At 35.8% G+C, this 21337-nt stretch overlaps 1 long non-coding RNA gene across 4 annotated transcripts in view; it reads right to left on the bottom strand.

Annotated features, from left to right (window-relative positions):
- The window catches only part of LOC131491155 (uncharacterized), a 488422-nt gene that overhangs the window by 394504 nt on the left and 72581 nt on the right, over window positions 1-21337 (bottom strand). The window contains exon 2 of one of the 4 annotated variants that reach the window (XR_009251604.1): window positions 1534-1629. The exons of the other annotated variants lie outside the window; for them this stretch is intronic. This is a non-coding gene — a long non-coding RNA (uncharacterized LOC131491155). The remainder of the gene's footprint in view (window positions 1-1533; window positions 1630-21337) is intronic. 4 annotated transcript variants of the gene reach the window in all.

The raw sequence follows: 21337 nt of genomic DNA, 5'->3' as shown, positions 1-21337 counted from the left end.
GCCAATTTTCTAGATGTACAACAGAGAAAGCTAACATTGGAGTCACAACAAAAATGTCAGCATCCCTTCAATTAAGTATTGGTAGTAGTATAGACACCACACAGGGAAACGTGGTATTATTTAACTAAACAACAAAGATATATATGTTTTAAGGTAGAAATTGCATTTTTGTGAATTTATCCTACAGATACACTAGCTTCTACTGAAAGGTGTGTTCAAGGAAGTTCATGGAGCATTGTTTATAACAACCAAAAAGCATAATGGAGAAGTTATGTATTAATATGTAAAACCTCTGAGATATTAAGTAGAAAAAAGATACAGAAGAGCATATATATCATACTACCATTAACAAGACAAATAAAATTATATATAAGCTTATATATTCTTCTCCCTCTTAGTTCTTTTAAGAAATGTATAAAGTCTCTGAAAGAGTATACAAACTACTAACACCTTTCAACTCTAAGGAGAACTACATTACTCAGCTTAGTAGGAAGATTTATGACTATTTATTTTCTGTAGTTTTTGAATTTTACCCATGTGAATGTACTGTTCTCTGATCAAAAGTAAAATAATTAGGGACACCTCAGTGGCTTAGTCACTTAAACGTCCAACTCTTGATTTCTGCTCAGGTCATGATCTCATGGTTGGTGAGTTTGAGCCCCACACTGGGCTCCACACTGACAACACAGAGCCTGGTTGGGATTCTCTCTCTGTCCCTCCCCTGCTCTCTTTTCCTTGAGCATGCACTCTCTCTTTCTCTCTCTCAAAATAAACTCTAAAAAAATAATTAAAATTACAAAACATTTCTTTTTTTTTAATGTTTATTTTTGAGAGAGGGAGAGACAGCATGAGCAAGAAAGGGGCAGAGAGAGGGAGATAGAATCTGAAGCAGGCTCCAGGGTCTGAGCTGTCAGCACAGAGCCTGATGCAGGGCTCAAACTCACAAACCCAGAGATCATGACCTGAGCTGAAGTTGGATGCTTAACCAACTGAGCTACCCAGGCACACGCCCCTCCCGCCAAATTTCTAATATAGGTAGCATGCATTATAAGTCACAAAAAAATTATAAAACAATGCAAGACAATTATGCATTTCTGCTTCCAGCTATGACAGAATAACTGATAAGAGGTGAGTTCTCCAACAGAAAACACTTCTAAAACTGGATAAAATACATAAGGACAATATTTTCAGACAGCAGAAAACAGATCAGTCTAGGACTGCAATCCCTGAGAAAAGGCAAAAAGGTAAATCCCATCAAAGTCCATATTACTAAGGATATTTTCTTTAACATGACATAAAGAGATGAAGTCAAGTAGAACAGAGCAGTTATGTTAAGCTGAGGAGGTAGAGAGCAGGATTCAGGGCAGGTGACATGAGCTGACATGACTCGAATGTTAGTCCTAGATGGTAGAACTTTAGCAAGCAAAGATTTATGCAGAGAGAAATTCCCAGAAGTCTAAGTTAGAATTCTCTCCAAGTCTGCGGTTGAGATCTGGGCCATACCTTTGCAGGATGAAAACACCTGAGGCTTACCTGATAGCAAATGTAATGGGGTTGAAAGAACAGAGATACCAGCAGTCAAGGAGTGCTAGAGGAAAGACAATGCTGGACATCACTGGAGTTCAGGCCCTATAAGAGTAGAAGACCTCATTAATAAATACTTTACTAACACGTGTGGAAGCCACCTGGGGAAGGAAATGACTGCATTATACAAGTAAACTGAGTCCTAGGACCCAAACAAAGGCTGAAACAAAGGCTCAAGGCAAACATATAGATTTGCACTAATGAAGCATTGAACCATATTCAGAGTGAATGGCCAATAATTCAACAGTATGCAAAAATAAAAATCAATGTTCTTCCGAAGAAAATAACAGAATGCAGACAGTTTACAACATACTATCCAAAATTTCCTATAATCAGTAAAAAAATCACAAAACAGAAAATTGTGACACATGGACAAGCAAAAAATAAAACCTCAAAGTAGCCCAGGTATTCGGCCTAACAAAAACTTTAAAACAACTATTATAACTATGTTCAAAGAATTAAAGAAAGATATGCTCAAAGAATTTAAGGAAATATGATCTTAATGAGTAAACAGAGAGGGAGTATAAGCAGAGAAAAAGACCAAATGGATGTTCAGGAACTGTCAACTACAAATGAAATAAAAAAGTTAGTGGATGGGCATCATAGCTGATTGGAGATAGCAGCAAAGAAAGTGACAACCTACAACAGATTTAAACTAATAATTCAATCTAAGAAATGAACAGGAGAAAAAGCAAGAGAATGAACTGAGCTTCAAGGAGAGGCAGGACAATATCAAATAATTTTCCATAAATATAATTGCAATCCTAAAAGTAAAAGAGAATAAGATTAGCCAATTAAAAAATCTGAAGGAATACTGAGTGAAAACTCCTCAAATCTGATTAAAAATACTGGGTTAGAGATCCAAGAAGCTTAGCAAATCCCAAGGAGTGTAAATATAAAGAAAACTCTGTTCAGGCACTTTGAAGTCAAACAGGAGAAGTTAAAAATAAAGTTAAAAATAAAATATGAAGAGCGTCCGGAGAAAGATACACATTATATATAGAAGAACAAGAATAAGAATGGCCACAGGCTTATGGGGAAACAATGGAGACAAGACATAAAAAGACAATGACATAGCATCTTAAAACTATAGAAAGGAAAAAAAAAACCTATTAATCCAGGATTCTATATCCAACAAAAATACCTTCAAAGATCAGAATGTAATAAAGACATTTATAGATCAACAAAAGCTGAAAATATTAATCAGCAGCAGACCTGCCCTGCAGAGTTTGCAAGAAATGCAACAGGCTGAAGGCAAATGAAACCAGAGAGTAATTTACATCTACAATAAACAGTAAGAAACACTAAAAACGTTAAATAAAATGGTAAATTTATATTATTATGTTGTCTTTCTTCTTGGAATTTCCTTAGAAAACCACCAAACATTTAAAGAAAAAATAATAATGATACTATTAGGTGCACTTTAAAAAATACTTTGAAAGACTCAGCAATAATGATGCAAAGAAAGAGGAATAAGTAACCTGAGTCATGTTATTAAAGATTATTACATTTGTTAAATGTTAGGTGTCAATTATGAAGAAGTACAATATTGACTATAAATAAACTCTAATGAGCTAAAGTTACCTATTTTTAACCCTGCAGCCATCAATAGAGAGGGGGGTATAATTAAAAGGCAATTAAGAATAAAATAACATGGCACACTTAAAAATACTCCATTTACCAAAAAAAGGGCAGGAAAGAATCAATAGAGAAGCAAAAAAGTAAGAGACAAATTGGGAAAAAAATCTCATACCTGATATTTAGTAGGACTTACTCAACAAATTCAAACAATGAGAGGCTGCATTGCTGAAGCCTTAAGAAATGCAAACATCAATAAGACACGCTTTCTGACTTCAAAAATCATACTTATAGATTATATAATAATTAACATGTGAGAAGTACAATCAAAGTTATAGTTGCCACTGAGCACTTCCTATATACTAGTGATTCTACTACATGCTTCACAAGTATTATGTCATTTATTCCTCATAATCCATAATGTAGTTGCTCTTAGCCCCATTTTGTAGATTACAGTTGGATGTAAGCCTCATCAGAGCAATGACAATATATATTTATCTTTGCATTATCAATGCCTGACCCTTTGCACACCATCTAATAGGTCAATAAACAGCCATCAAAAGAATGAATGAATTCCAAAGGACAAGATAATTTTCCCAAAGTCATGCAGAGACTACAAGTGGGAGGCAGATCAACTTGAATTCAAAGTCCTTTGTATTAACAATTAGGATCCCAAAAGACAATAACCTGGATAACAATACATCCTGTTTACCCATGCAGTGCCAGGTTATACCTATTATCCCAATGTGATTATAAATAGGGTCCCCATTCACTTTTTAAAAATAGCTAAGTTTTATGGTTACTCTCTAAGATTTCAGAGCTGAATGAGAGCTCTCCTTTGAGATGATGAGAAACCCTTCAAGACATGATCATTAAAATCAACTTTTTGAAAGGTGAATGGTATTTGCTAGACACAAAGAAGATAAGGCTTAAGAGGTGAAAAGATTTCTGTGACTTAAAATATGACATATGAAGGTATAAACAGTTGTGAGATTTGACACTACAAAAAAATCTTGAAATACAAATTATTTTTCCCAGTTCACAAATGATGGGGATGGCAAGCTTTCTAAATGATTGGAAACAAAAACAAACAGGGGCGCCTGGGTGGCTCAGTGGGTTGAGCATCTGACTTCAGCTCAGGTCAGTCTCACAGCTCTGGAATTCGAGCCCCAGATCAGGGCATTCTGCCTCTGTCAAAAATAAATAAATATTAACAAAATTATTTTTAAACAAACAAAAACAATGACAAATGACAACACTACATGTCACTGAGCTGAAGTAGAGGAACTGGAACATTCCTTTTTTGTTCAACTTGTGTTTAAGTCTTAAAAGGCAGACTTAATAGCATTGTTTTATAAATCACCTTCATTTTGAAGGTGAAGATAAAAAAAGACTCAATGGATTCAAATGGGTACAACTGAGTTAAACTAAACCAAAGTGATTTTCAATTAAGTGAAATACAATTTAGTTTTACTAAAAAAGAAAAAGGAAAGCAAAAGAAGTCCTTAACTCAAATACAAGGCAAACAGAAAAATTCCCCCCCAAAAAAGAAAGAGGTGTCTATGTGCGCTTTTAAAGAATATTCAACAAATCGAATGGTTACTGTCAATATGATCATTAGCTATACCTTTTGAGTGTTCACTATGTACTCTGTTAGACAACTTACATAAGTCATCTAATCCTCCTAAAAATCTCCTAACATCAGTATTCTAATCTCCATATTATTTATAGATGTAAAAGACAAAGCTCATTAGAATCCTAACAGTCTTTAATGGTAGAAAAGGCATCTATTTTTGCATGTACCTAATTCCAAGCATCTCTCACTACTGCCTCCAGGTCTCACTGCACCAATCATAATCCTTAATTTACTGTGAATGGGAAAAATAGAAGTGAAAAAGAAAAAACTTCCTTGTATCTCCCTAACTCTGAGAGACAGTTCTGTATGTCAAATAAACGGTCTTGGCACACTGCAAAGAAAATGCTGAAGGAGATATAAAAATGCAAAACGCTATTAAGTTCATCTCACTAACCAGGAAATGATTGATGCTTGGAGAAAATAATGGTTTACAAATATAAATAGAATATACTTTGCCTAGAGCACAGGTTTATGGTACAGTATTAAAGCGAAGTAAACATGAGCAGAGAACACTGGACAGACAACTGTGAGATTTGTTTGCTATTAGATTATAACCTTCCATACCAGAATTTTTTTCTCCAAAATACAAAAGTACTTTCTTCCCCTATGGGATGTAAAACTAAACCTGAAAAATCATCTAAGAACAGTGAAGTCACTTTACTCCTAAGTGAAAGTTCAGGTTTACACTTGGATGTTTTATGACAATTTGTATTAAAACTTCAACCAAGAATACAAATGTTTCCTGACTTTCCACCTAGAAGTCTACGAGGGCATATTATTTCTAAGATTTTCTTTTAGGACATTGGTATTTCAATTTTGGGAACACTTCCTTCTACTCCATTTTATTTCAGCTTGAATAAATTAGACAATTATTTAGTGCTTTTTTTATTTAGTACAAGTTGAGCACTTGTCCATAGCACTCTTTGCTAAGCCAAAATTTTTAAACAGAACAAAGAGACTAATCTTTAATTTTTCAGAGCCTTCAGGTTTAACTTGTAGGTTCCAGGACATGGAGCTAAGAAACCTGTCAGGGCTGGTAGGGAAAGGCAACAAAGTACAAATAATTGTTGCCTAAGAAATAGTTCAGATAGATAAATAGATAAGGAAAGTGTAAAAAGGCCTGTGAAGGTAGTTACTTTTTTTCCAGGAAAATTCACCTGAATCTATCAGTGTGTGGAATACTGAGAATTTGTGAATTAAAGTTTTTTTGTTCTTCTAAACCTCTTCCAAAAGAAGAATGTATATAAAAAAGTTACTTGAGAATGGCAACAATCCACTGATCCTACATAGTATCACTTTATTCAGATCAAGAAATATGGCTGTGTTATTTGTTCTCAAATTACAAAAAATGTTTTTCATATGGAATATTTAATAGCCCAGAATAAAGCAAAAAATCAGTTAAATTATGTTGCAAGTTTCCAACACTAATCCTCAATAAAGATTTTAGAAATCTACCTGCTTTCATTATGTCCCTGATTTCTCTCTGGAACATCTTCAAGAAACTGACAAACTTTCTCCTACATGAAGTCCTACATTTTCAATACTAGAGTGCCATACTTATATTTTAAATTTAATAATGATAAGCCCTAACAACAGCATATGATGTATTTCAAGTAAACTTCAAGATTAAGAATTGATTTAATGCAGCTGTAGTTTCAAAAAGAAATCAAGACACAGTCAACAAAGATGATGACATAAGAGACTCCTGAACTCCCCTCCTCCCACAAATGCACTGAAAGTAGGGCTACACATGAACAAACTTTCTCTGAGAGAGGGTTCAAATAAACAAAATTATAATAAAAAATTAGACATAACAATGATACCACACCAATACAAAGGAAGAGACTATTTTGAACAATTACATGCCAACAAATTGGACAACCTAAAAGAAATCAGTAAATCCCTGGAAACATATAACCTACAAAGGCTGAATTATCAAAAAATAGAATATATGAACAGACCAATTACTAGTAAGGAGATCGAATAAGTAATTCAAAAACTTCCCAATAAAAAGTTCAAGACCAGAATACTTCACCTATGAATTTTATCAGATACTTGAAGAACTAATATTAATTCACCCCAAACTCTTTCAAAAATAGAAGAAAAGGGAACATATCTTAACTCATTTTACAAGGCATTACTCCAAAAGCAGTCAGACAAGGACACTATAAGAAAACTACAGACCATATTCCCAATCAATACAAAAATTCTCAACAAAATACTAGCAACAGAACTTAGTAATACATTAAAAGGATCATGCACCATAGTCAAGTGTGATTCATTCAAAGGATGCAAGGATGATTGAACATTTGCAAATCAATAATGGAATACACCACATTAACAAAATGAAGTATTAAAATAATATGATCATTTGAATAAATGCAGAAAAATCATTTGACAAAATGCAACATCCTTACATGATAAAAACTCTCAAGAGACTGCCTACACATGGACTGTGCCTCAACATTATGAATCCATACATGACAAGCCCACAATTAATACCATACTCAATGGTCAAATGCTGAAAGCTTTCACTCCAAGTTCAGGAATAAGACAAGATTCTTATTTAACATAGTACTAGAGGGGCGCCTGGGTGGCGCAGTCGGTTAAGCGTCCGACTTCAGCCAGGTCACGATCTCGCGGTCCGTGAGTTCGAGCCCCACGTCAGGCTCTGGGCTGATGGCTCGGAGCCTGGAGCCTGTTTCCGATTCTGTGTCTCCCTCGCTCTCTGCCCCTCTCCCGCCCGTTCATGCTCTGTCTCTCTCTGTCCCAAAAATAAATAAAAAACATTAAAAAAAAAATTAAAAAAAAAAAAACAACATAGTACTAGAAGTCCTAAATGGAGCAATTAGGCAAGAAAAAGTATATATCCAAATCAGAAAGAAAGAAAGAAAGAAAGAAAGCAAGCAAGCAAGCAGACTCTATTTTCATGGACATATTGTATTTGGAAAACCTAAAAATTTCACCACAAAACTGTTAGACCTAAAAAACAATTTCAGTAAAGTTTCAGATACAAAAATATACAAAAATTAGTTATATTTCTGTACACCAACAACTACCAGAAACAGAAATTAAGAAGACAATTCCATTTATAATGGCACTGAAAAAACAAAGTTCTTGTGAATTAATTTTACAAAGATAGTAAAAGATTTGTACACTGAAAACTCTAAAACTGATGAAAGAAATTGAAGGTGGCATAAGTAGAAATATAGTCCATATTTATGGATTGGAAGAATATTGTTAAAACATCCATACCTAGAGATTAAACGCAGTCCTTATCAAAACTCCAAAGGCATTTTTCACAGAAATTAAAAAAAAAAAAAAACACTGTTAAACTGGGTACGGAACCAAAATAATCTGAATAGCCACAGCAATCCCGAGAAAGAAGAACAAAACTGGAGGCATCTCACTCCCTGATTTCAAACTTTATTACAAAGCTATAGTAATCAAGAGTGTTAGCATAAAAAACAGACAGAGACTAATGAAACAAAATCAAGGGCCCAGAAATAAACGCATGCATATACAATTAATTTTTGATAAAAGAGCCAAAAACAGACAATAAGGAAAGGATAGTGTCTTCAACAAATGGTTTTGAGAAAACTACACAGCCACAGGTAGAAAAATGAAATTGGGGCCCCCATCTTATACCATAAACAACAATCAACTCAAAATGGATCAAAGACTAGACCCAAAGACCTGAAACCTTAAAACACATAGAAGAAAACATATTAAGTCCTTACCATTGGTCTTGACAATGAGTTTTTAGATTTGACACCAAGAGTAAAGGCAACAAAGCAAAAGTAAGTGGTACTACATCAAACTAAAAACGTTAGGCATAACAAAGAAAACCATCACCGAAGTGAAAAAGCAACATATGGAATGGGAGAAAATCTTTGCAAACCACATATCTGATATTAATCTCTTATAAGGGATTAATACAAAATACATAAGGAATATATACACATAAAACTCAACAGCAAAAAAAAAAGAAAAAAAACCTAAAAAACAATTTAAAAATGGGGCCTAAATAGACATTTCTCCACAGAAGACATACTAATGGCCAACAGGAACATAAAAGGGCTTCAACACCACTAATCATCAGGAAGTGCAAATCAGAATCAAAATGAGGTATCACCTCACAACTGTAAGGATGTTTATTAAGAAGATAACAAATGTTGGCAAGGACGTAGTGAAGAGGGAACTCTTACACAATGTAAGGGAATGTAAACTGGTATGGTTACTATGGAAAACAGTATGGAAATTCCTGAAAAAATTAAAAATAAAACTATCATTACAATCCAGCAATCCCATTTCTGGGTATATATTAAAAGGAAACAAAATCATCTCAAAGAGATATCTGTACTCCCATATTCAAAGCAACATTATTCTCAATAGCCAAGGTATGAAAACAAATTAAGCATCTATCAAAAGATGAACAGATAAATTGTGATACACACAATGTATTATTATTCAGCCTTTAAAAAGGAAAGAAAACCATTCATTTGAAACAACATAGAGGAACCAAGGGGATATTACGCTAAGTGAAGCAAGCTCGGCAGAAAAACAAATACCGCATTGCAACACTTATACATGGAACCTTTAAAGACAGAAGGGAATGGGGAATAATAGAAGGTTGATAAAGGGTACCGACTTTCATTTATAAGATAAATAGGGTTGGAGGATCTAATGTAGAATATGTTGACGATATTTGATAACACTGTCATGCATAATTGAAAGCTACTAAAACAGCAAAACATTCTCACCAAAACAAAACCAAACAAAACACTACAAATGTGAGGTGATGGAGGTTTTCATTAACTGAATGGGGTGGGGGGAATCTTTTCACAATGTATACATATATCAAATCATGTTATACAATTTAAATATCTTATACTTTTGTCAGCTGTATTTCAATAAAGCTTGGGGTAGAGAACCAGAAAATACACATCCATTCCAAGCACTTCCAATTTGAAGCCTGGCTGCCTACTGCCTAAGCTACTTGCAGGTGGCAACCATTATTCCTACATATTTAGAAGCAGTATGAGTGTTCTTGGGCCACCAGGATACCATTTAGTTTAGTGAAGCATACCAAAACTACCCACAGAACTTACACCGTTTCTGGAAGTACTAAATTAGATTCAATACGGTAATGGTCTAAATGATGGGAAAATCCAGTGAAGCTTTTTCAAGGGCAGATATTTTACACCCTTCCAGGAATCTCTGCTAATTATCACTTTATCTCAAAGGAGCAGAGAACTGGAAGAATATGATGATGACTGTGCAGAGAATAGGCTGGGATAAAAAAATATATATATAAATATATAAATATATATATATATAGGGTTTGAAGACAGAGGTCTTGAGTTCATATTCCGACTTGACCACTCTCAACTGTGTAACTTTGACAGAGCTACCTCTCTAGTCTTCGTGCCCTTCTCTTCAATGGAACGTCTACTTTACTTGGTTGTTTTAATGCTTGAACATGTGTGAACCCATCTTAAACTATTGCTTGGCCGTTTGGAGGTATTCAGTGAACACTGGATGAGCACAAGTTTTGATAACAGACACATGTAGCTCAAATCCCAATTCTAGTATTTATAAATAGTGTAATTTTTCCAGATCACTTGTCTCAGTTTCTTCAACTATAAGGTGTAATGAAATTACCTACCTTTCAACCTTTCATTATTTAATACCTTAGATAATGTAATAAATACTTAGCACAGGGGCTTACATCAAGTATTTCATAAAGGCTGTTGTTATTGTTTTATGTTGAATCTAGACCACAACAAGAGCTAAGTGGCCCATTTGTGGCTTCACTAAAAATTGGTGATGGGTAGACACTCTTAAGTTTGGACCCAAAATTCCTCTATGACTTTTGCCTAAGCATATACTGGTAGCCTTTTCCAGCACTATTTGTCTGCAGATCCAGAATATTCTTAATATACTTAGACTGTTCCTTATGTTAATTTTTATTAATACCTTTTCTTTGAGCATAAATTCAGAGAGAATATGTAAATTGAGAATCCTCTTCAGATCTTTGCTATCCATTATGGAAATTCAGTTACCATGGCTTCCATGGTAAAAATATTAGAGCTTTTCCATCCAGCTCAAGAGAATCCAAATAAACAAAAACTTATGCTTACCGATCAACCCTGTTGTAGACATTTTATGTTCAAAAGCCATGGGGCTGTTATGACTTCTCCTTTCCACATTCCCTCAATTGGAGCAACTTTCGCAAATGAAGACTGCCTTTGTCATGAGGGCAAAATCCATAAACCAGTCCCACTGAGAAGCTATCTCTTTTGTGATTGACATTAGATAGTTGTGAGAAGCTGGCACTACTTGTGAATGGAGGGTTGGAATATTATCAATAAATGCTGGGATATTTCACACCTTTTCTATACCAGATATTGGTGTTCCTTGTCACCCTATAAACCTAACAAAATTTAAGTGGTCTTTATTTGTGATCCTTTATTTGTTACAACATACAACAGAAATCACATTGAAGAGATACCATTTTATTGCAATCATTGTGGGAAGGTCATTAAACAAAGCTTTAACCCTATTCTTTATCTGAGAATTCACACTTGAAAGGAATATGAAGAATGAAAAAGGGAGGAGAACTACAAGAGAGCACATGGAGGAGAATAAGAAGGAAAAATGCTTGGAAATGCCTTTCCTGTCAATTTTATGTAAAATAGCACACCTATCCTCACCCTCATCAATGAAACCCTGTATCTGCTTTATTCTTCTTTGTAGTATTATCACCACCTGACAGTTTTTGTTTTTATCAACGTTTTTTTTTTTTTTAATTTATTTTTGGGACAGAGAGAGACAGAGCATGAACGGGGGAGGGGCAGAGAGAGAGGGAGACACAGAATCGGAAACAGGCTCCAGGCTCCGAGCCATCAGCCCAGAGCCTGACGCGGGGCTCGAACTCACGGACCGCAAGATCGTGACCTGGCTGAAGTCGGACGCTCAACCGACTGCGCCACCCAGGCGCCCCCAGTTTTTGTTTTTAATTTATTCATAGTATGCTTTCTCCTTTAGAAGGTAAGTCCCTAAGGGCAAGATTTCACGCCTTTTTTGCTCATTGGCTAGTCTCCTCACCCCCACCACAGTGCTTATAGCAGAATCTGGCATACAATATGAATTCAATAAATGCATTTATGAAAGGAATAGGGACGATTAGCCGAGTAACAGGAGTCAGTTTCCACAGGATGGGAAATTAGGGCCTCTATTCAATGGCCAGAGTGATACCAGGAAAATGAACCAATGTTTCTTCCAACACTCACCACTTTCCCTCAATTTCAGAGGTTCAAGAATAGTTAACAGTGAGTAAAGGAAACAGAAATATTAACAAGGAAAAGCTGCTCTGTTGTATTCCTAATAAAATAAATTTTAATCAAAGTAACAATGAAGTAGCATTCCCCCCCACCCCCATCAGATGAGCACTCAAGGTTGATGGCGTGTGGGAGCAGCAGAGAGTCACAGATCCTGCCAGTAGAGTCGACCAGTTCAACTTTCATGGTGAAAAATTTGGTAACTGCTTTCACCTAATAATTCTATGCTTAAGACTTCATTTTACCAATACACTTCACATGTGTGCAATGTTGGAAATAGGAAAACACTCAAAGAACCCAAATTCCACTAGGAGGTTTTGAGGTACAGAAGTGACTTGACAAGCAAGCAAGGAAACACTGTGCAGCCTTTAAAAAGAATAAGACAACTCGACAGATTTCCTATCTCCAGAAGGTTGCAGTTGATAACCAATAAACATAGTTGTAAATTCTCAGACTCCACCTAGCCTAATTAGTAAACATTGTTTTTACTCTAATAGCAAAGCTTCTGTAACTGGAAAAAAAAAACAACCTGTTTTGTTTAGGATAACAGACATCCGAGAAAATTAACACAAATGGATTATGGATGGTTGACATGAACTTCACACCACCTCCCATAATTTTAAATTTTCTTTGTTATTAATTTCAGATCCATTTCAAGACACATCTCCTCCATGAATGTTTTCTCCTGTCCCTGTGCCTAGCACATGACAAGCCACCAGTGCCACCATCTCAAGAGGCAATACAGGAACTATTCAAACTATCCCACATATTATCAGACCTACCCTTGCACCATCTCAGGAAAAGTGGAGTCTAAGGACTGTTGGAAATTATCACAGGATGAACCCTTACTGAGTCCATAAGCTTAAGAAAAACGATGGCCACACCATCCAGCCAGGTGTTTTGAGTCAGAAACCTAAAGATCACACAAGATTTCTCCCTTTCTTTCCCCCCCTACAACAGTTAATCAGCAAATCTTATGATCAGACTTTCAAACTAAAACTCAACTCCACTTCCTTCATCCACACTGCTGTCACTTGAATTGAGGCCACAACAATCATGTGGGACTGCAAGAGACCACTAACCATCCTTCTCCCTTTCACTGACCCTGCCACTCTCCTTTGTATCCCAAATTTCTTGATTTCTGCCCAAGAACCCACCAGGAGTATGAATAATGGTTTTAAAAATGACTATGTGCACTGCTTTTTTTTTAAAGAAAAAAAAAAAAGAAGGTGACTAGCTCTGCCTAAGATCAGGCAAGCTTTCAGAAGAAAAGACCCTTAGATCATTTCTTGAAGTACAAGCAGCAATTTTCCAGATGGGTGAAGTGTGTGTGGGAGAACACTTTGGGAAAATGAATCTCATGTACAAAGGCACTGAGGCGTGAATCAGCAGACTGTTTAGTAAACTACAGGCAGTTCAGGATGGGTAGGAAGCAAGGAGGGTGTGGGAGCAGTGAGGGAGGTAAATAGAATCTACCCATGAAGAGCCTGCTCCTATGAGGCATTCTGAGGAGTCTGACCACCTACTTGTAGTCCAGTGGTTACTAGTGCTTTGGGGTCATGGCTGTTTCAAAGTCCAGTGAAACTATGAGCTGGCCTCTCAGCAATTAAAAAAAGAAAAGAAAAGAAAAAGCACATTCACCAAAATAGTGGGTATAGTGTCCACAAATACCCTGAAGGCACAGAAATTGCTTGAACTTGAGGTCTAAAATTCTCTGATGGGCAACATGCCCATTTTTAGTTTGTAAAAGTGGCTGGAAATACATACAACAAGCAGGAGGGTAATAGGATCCAATTTGTGTTTTAGAACAATAGCCAATTGTGTTGTGAAGAGATTAAAAATGAGTAAGACCAATGGTAAAATGAACAATTAAGACATCATTACAAACCTCGGGTTAGGATATGATGCGCTGCCAAGAAATTGTTGAAAAAGAGTGACTCAAGCTATCAGATATTTACATGCAATACAATAGTTAAAATGATGTGATATTGATAAAAAAAAAAAAGGAGGTGGAGAAATCAACAAAAAAGAAAATCCATAGGCAGAATTGTGTATTAAGTTTGCTCAGCTAAAACTTAAAAGAGAAAGGGTAGATCATTCAATAAATCATTGTCAGGACAAATGGAAATCTATTTGGAAAAATACTGTTAAAGAACTTATGTTTTCATACTCCAATACAAGAAAACAATTCCAGACAGATTAAGAACTGGATGAAAAGATAGAAAAAGTGTGTGTAATCTTGGGATGGAAAAGTCCTTGCTAAACCCGACACTGAAGGCAGGAACTTCACAAGAAAAACATGTTAAGACTCAACCACATGCACAAAAATTTCTCATGTAAAAGTATACCAAAGAAAAAACCCAAAAGGTGACTAAGAAAATGGGAAACATATTTACATTATAGAAAACCTATAGACAAATAACATACTGTCTGTACTACATAAATATCTTCAATAAAATTAACTTAAAAATAAGCATCCCAAAAGAAAAGTAAGCAAAGAACATTAATAGGAAATTTACAAAAGAAAAAATGTCCAACCTCACTAGCATTTTAAGAAATGCAAATAAAACCACAGTGAGATACCATTTCCCCCATATCAGACTAGCAAAGTTTTTTAAAAACAATTACTTAAGATATGAGAAAATAGGCCCTCTCATGCACCACTAGAATAAATTGAAAGGAAATAACTTGCTGGAGGATAATTTGACAAAAATAACCAAACCTCTATAAATAAATACACTCTTTCACCCCACCAGCTATGCTTCCAGAAGTGTTTTCTAAAGAAACAAGTGTGGCATAGCTACAAGGAAATACACAATTTTTTAGTAGCAAAAAATTTAAATTTGATTGGATAGGTAAATGGTATTTAACCATAAAATGTTATCCACATGTAAAACAGGTATGCTACAGAAGAGTATTTAGAGAGATAGATGTTGACACCAATTTCTTTTTTTTGTTTGTTTTTTAAATGTTTATTCATTTTTGAGAGAGAGAGAATATTAACAGGGGAGTAGTAGAGAGAAAAGGAGACACAGAATCTGAAGCAGGCTCCAGGATCAGGGCTGTCAGCAGTGCCAGATGCGCGGCTCGAACTCATGAACCATGAGATCATGCCCTGAGCCGAAGACAGAGGCTTAACCAACTGAGCCCCTCAGGTGCCCCTTGACACCTATTTCTTAAGGGAGAAAACAAACAAGAAATAAAAAGGCTATAAAATGGTATTATCATATATTAGCCTAGCACAACCCCACTACCACCCCATGCTACTATACCTAAACAAGAGAATACAAGTTCGTGGACACATGAATTTAAAGTGCAATGAATTCAGCTGCGCTGACACAACAAATAATAACTGATTTCAATAGCAGTGGTAGTGGTAGTAGAAGAAATAATAATGGAAATAATACATGACAGTAACCAAATGGAAGTCTGACTCACAGTTAATGTGTGAGTAACAAAATTCAGATGGGGAGCCAGGTTTCAATAAGCCCTTCAATAACCTGATGTAATACCTCTGGTGTAGTATGATGAAACTTGTTAAGTCTCCTCACACTGGGGTCTTCATTCTGTCCTGCTCCTTCCCTCTGGCAATTCAGCCCAGAAATCAGAGGGAAAAATACATAGACGAAAACTACATACATATGGACAAGAAAACTATGATGGTACAAAAAAAGGTTTAGGTTGCTCTTGCAACCCCTGAGGGCCTCATCAAGTTCTCCAGGAGTGGCACAAGTTGATAACAACTGGAGAATATTGCCCCAGGATTAATGGTCTGACAGCTATTTGGCAACAGCCTTGGTATAAATTAGCACAGGAGGGATTGGATACTTTTCCGTGGCCTCCAGCTTACTTATGTGCACTGATCTCTAAGTATCCCAGTTTGTACAGAGCAGGGCAAAGGCCATGTTTTCATCCATTTCCAATATAATATTTTTATTTCAAAAGGTCTGTATGGGGCCCCTGAAAATCCATAAATATACAGATCATTTGACCAACCAATAAAATTGTATCATATACTTCAGAACAGTGTCTCAATCAGCCTGTACTTCATTTTAATATATGTTATCATAGAAGTTACTATCAGTAATATGGAAGCATAATTTATAATGGAAAACCCAGGTCTCTAATTAATTCCCATTTGCAGGCTGATGTTTGTGATTGCTAATTCCTTTGCCTCTGAGTCTCTCCTTTCAAAACTACAGACATGAGCGTTAGTCTAAGATGCAAGCAGTTGAACGTGAAGCAGACAAGAACAGCTTTTGAAATGGGGAGAGGGGAGAAGAAAGAAAACAAACACCCACACAAATGAGTGTGTGTTTAACAAGGGAAGTTATCTCAAAGGTCACAGACTGGTAGAGGAAATATGCTATTTACCAATGGTGGGGAAGGAAAAACCTCAAAGACACATAAAACTCATTCTAAATATTTGCCGCTCTGTGTTATTTAAACCCAGGATGCATGAGCAACGGATACCTGAGTACACACTGAGACACCACCCTGAAGGGTCCAGCTCCCTTTCTCAGCAGCGAGAAGCTGCTTTCACAAGGACCACACTGGTTTCAGCAGAATTATTATCATTATCCTGGGAAGGGAACCTCAGAGGATCTCTGTTTTTTCATCAGTAATTCTTTAGGGATATAATGTTTTAACTCCTTCTATTTATTTATAGTACATTCTAGTTCAATTATTTTGATTGATTTCATGATTTTACTTCCTATCATTTGTGTGGAGTCCCACTCGTAAAACTTGCTTGATCTATTTTGTTGACATTTATAGTCATTCCAAATAGTAGATAATAATGAATGATATCTGTTAAGAGAAATCCAACTTTTAGTCAATTCTGAAAATTTACACTGATGAAAAGGGCATCTTCCCCACAAATTAAATAAATGTGACTTTCCCTTTATATTTTGGAATTTCCAGGAAGGATTATTTAAAAGCAAAATAATCCAGTTACCAGAAGAACTCAAAACAAAACCTTGGTGTTATAAGACCTGACAGTATTTCTTGGAACATAATGTTATTAGTTTATAAACTTAAGCCAGGTACACAAACGCCTGTCCTATATAGACCATAAACATTCCTTGATAATCCCACCAATGGGAGCTTTGGACTATGTTTTCCATTTCACATATATGCAAGTGGGCAAAGATGTACATTCTCATTCTGGAGATGTTTATTTCCTTCCCCCACCCCTCCACCATCAACAAACCCACACTTCTCTCCTGAAATATGTTTTCTGACTTACCTTGGGCATAAAAATCCGAAACAGGATCACTGTTGCAGTGGAGCCAGCATCAGAATGTGGCCAAAGAAAATGAAATCTCAGTTCCTACCAACAATACAAATCTCTGATATTCAATAGCAGGGGCGGGGGGGTGGGGAAGGGGAGCTAACTGCCCATCTAATCTCAGAGCTTTCATAGCAGGTATTTTAATGAAAACAATTCAAGCTCCTGACGCAACACAGGGTAGACTTTGCATAATATTTAGTTTCTAATGCCTCGAAAAAGGTACCTGATATTTATTTATGATCCAAATATATTAAGTCTGAAATGGAAAAGCTTCTAGAATTTCCAAAGAGACTACATAAAAGTGCCTGAATAATTATTAGCAAATAAGTTGAAAACATTTTTAGTTCCCTTTTAGGTTTCTCTGGTTATTATTTGTTCACCCCATCCCACCTCCACACACTAGGTCATGACAATATGTTTAAAAGACTTTAACACACAAATCATTCCCTTGATTGTTAAAATCTCCCTGGAGCCCATTTTTAAAGATCACTTGGAAAAATACTGGGAGATATTGTCAAATGTCCCAAATTCAGAAGTGCAAAGACCCTACGAAAAGTCGATAGAGGAGGTTTCCTAAGGGGCTCTGAAATACACAAGTTCCTCAGGAATGGAACTGAAAAGAAACCATTATTGTCCCAAATCATAAAAGGAGAAACTTAATTCCTATTTAATTGGAATTAAACAATCACAAGTTCACAAACTCATTATTTTATTAAGTCACCTTTGATGAGAAAGATAGAAATGACATATAAACGAGCTGGTTCAGGGACTTATTTTTAATTTGATATCAATTCTAACCCCAAGTCCATTACAATATGTAATTATTTAATTAACCTTATCCACAGCCTATTTTGGGCAAATTGCATTTGCAGCAAAATGAAGAAAAAGGGTTATTTATTTTACTTGGTGGAGAGAAGAACAGAAAGAAATGATGAGTGAACCATTAAAAACATAACTTTAATATGCATCATTTCTTTGTAGAACAATTCAATGAGAACACAAGGTCAAGAACTGAAAAGCGTATGTTAATAGTTTACCTCATAGCAGAATAAATTTGGGGAAATCACTTAACCTCAATTTTATGAAAAGTACATCAGGGGAAGTATTATGCTTTCCCCCACAATACAAAAGTATATTATAAATAAAATTCACTGCCTGTTCAAACTGAACTGTACAGAGGTAATTGGCCATAGACATGGGGATATCTATCATCACCTAGAGAAAATAAGACTGACCACTGATAGTGGTCACTGATAGAGCTCTGCATTCATTAAGCACATGTCGGTGGAGTAAATGAATGAACTGACAGTCTACAGCCCAGAAGATCACCAGACTCGCCAAGTATCATGTGGTAGACAAGCCCCAGTGCTTTCCAAGATCCCTAGATGCTCACTTAAGACCAAAATTGCATCAAGCACCTATTTCTGCTACTGCCTTCAACCATTTCTTTTTGCCCCCATCTCTATTATTTGTCTCTTTGCTCCAGGACAACCCAACTTTGCTCCAAGGGAGTTCACAATGTAATACATTCCTAAGAGAAGAGGCCAAGGTTATAACCTAACCTTTTTGAACTCTCCCACTATCAGCCTTAGGGAAGTCAGGATAGATTTATTTCCCAGCCACAGAAGGACTGGAGGCTGAATTTGACCAATAGTCTGCTGATGTCAAGGATTTTAGAATGACTCTATTCCTCCCAAGTGGGAAAACTAGCAGGAGTTAAAAAGGTGTTGAGAGCATTGGAAAAGCCAAAGGAAGAGTTTCCTTTTATCCCTAATTCATGAGACCTACTGCTGGACTCTGTACAAAACCCAAAAAGGGAAACCCAAGTGACTGTCCTATCAGTTTAGTAATGTTCTGTGGCGTGACTGGTAACAGCATCTTCACTGACCGAGATGTGTGGGCGATGCCTTGCTGGGCTTGTTGCAAAATAAATGGTACATAAAAGTGAAATGAAATGAGAGTTACCATTATTAATTATATACTGATGATAATAAAGAACTCTTACTACTCTCAAAAGCCCAGACAATAATCCAAATGGTTTTTCTCATTCAACCAAAAGAGTCTAAATAGTTTCACAGGAAGGTTTAATTAACACCAAAAACACAATCATATTTCTTATTCCTCCTCTTGGAAAGAATAAGCAGTTAAATAAAAAATAAAAACGCGAAAAGCCACAGAACTTAGATTTTCTATCATTGAGAATCCTCAGCCCTTAGAAATTAACTGAGTAAACCTTGAAAGGTAACTCATCCAAAGAACCAAGAGCAAAATTCATAATTCTTTTCAACTAATCTAAGTATCATCTCATTTTCTGCTCATTTCCAAAATTATCAATCATACTGAATTACATTTTCACTTACTAAAAAAAGACTGGAACCCAAGTTCACATTTTCACCTCATTCTTGCTCAAATCAACAGCATAGCTACAAAACATCATAAGCATGTTCTCTGAATCCTTGGCTAGATTTAAGTGGCCAGACAGTTATCCAGTCAACAGCCAACGACGTATATGTACACTCTCAGAGAGCAATGTATGTCTTATTTCATTCACTGAGTCCACGAACATTTCACCAACCAACTAAAAGACCCTGGGGAAAGAAGAAGGAGATTATGGAGGCTGCTCTCAAAAAGCTTAGAATTTGCTACAGAAGCCATATTTGCTTGCCAAATTATTTTAATATGAAGTAAAATGTAATGAATGCCACAAACAAGCTTTTTAAACAGTCAAACGTCCATGACATTTCAGAGACAACAGAGACACTGAGAAAGAACGTTCCCAGTATTTTAAAAATCAGTCCAGACAAGATCCCAGACTGTTAAACGTATCTGAGAAATCAAAGCATCACACAGCTGAAGGAGGAAAACACAAAATTAAAAAAAAAAAAAACTGTTTTAAAAGGAGCATCTTCATTTTTTCCTCCAACTACTTACACTCCAGAAAACATAAAGTGATATCAAATTTCTCCAATCAGACTTTGTCCACTGTGAGAAAACTAGTATGAAATGTACCAGCAACTTCAAGATTGAAATGTGAAGCCAAGGAACTTCACATCATTATACATGTGCATTGGTCAAATTATCTTTAGGATTAAAAATCACATTTTGTTTTTTCAATTAACACTGTAAACATACACAGTCAGAAGCCTCTTACCTTTGCTGTTTAGTTACCCATCTGACTGCAGCTGAAATCAGCTCTTTATAATCCAATTTTGAGAAAAGGATACATCTATTTAAAAGCACAGCTCGTTTGCCCAAGTACAAAGTTGACTGAATTCTCCTAGACTAGAAAGAGATTGGCGTGTTTGCTTGTGCAGATCAGATTATTTAATTGCAAAACTGGGAATTATTCCATAGATGTGAATGCGTATCTAATTTATGTCACAAAGGAGAGATTATACTCTTAGGGGAAGTTATTTACTTACTCATTTTCCTAACTAGATTTCCATGCACATGAGAATTTCAAGTCAGGAAAGCAGTGCCAACAATATTCCACCAGAGACAACCAAAAAGATCATAAATGTCTTGTTAACTGTAAATAATGATAAAATGAAGCTCTTTGGGGAATAGGATTTACAGCTGGTCTAGACTGAAGAGTTTTAAATTTATATTAACCCAAGAAAATTACAGTATACTGATTTCAGTTTAAGCATTAAGTTTGTTGGACATTTTGCCACAGAATAAGAAAAATCAAGGGAAAGGACCAACTCCTTTAAGTTTTTACAAAATATTTTTTGCAATTGAAAGGTCTGTAGCTCATCCTCCCCTGCATACATTGACATCTTGCCCTCTAACTTAAGTACATTCTGGTCTGCAGTGACTTACCTGAATTTGTTTGTCTGTAGTTGTTACCATAAATTTCTAAGCTATCTTAAAGTGATTTTTTGAGGAAACAACTTATCAGGG

This window comes from Neofelis nebulosa, chromosome 1 (genome assembly GCF_028018385.1).
Source record: "Neofelis nebulosa isolate mNeoNeb1 chromosome 1, mNeoNeb1.pri, whole genome shotgun sequence".
NCBI classification, from domain to species: domain Eukaryota; kingdom Metazoa; phylum Chordata; class Mammalia; order Carnivora; family Felidae; genus Neofelis; species Neofelis nebulosa.
The sequence above is the reverse complement of the archived record's forward strand: the minus strand, read 5'-3'. Positions and strand labels throughout refer to the sequence as shown.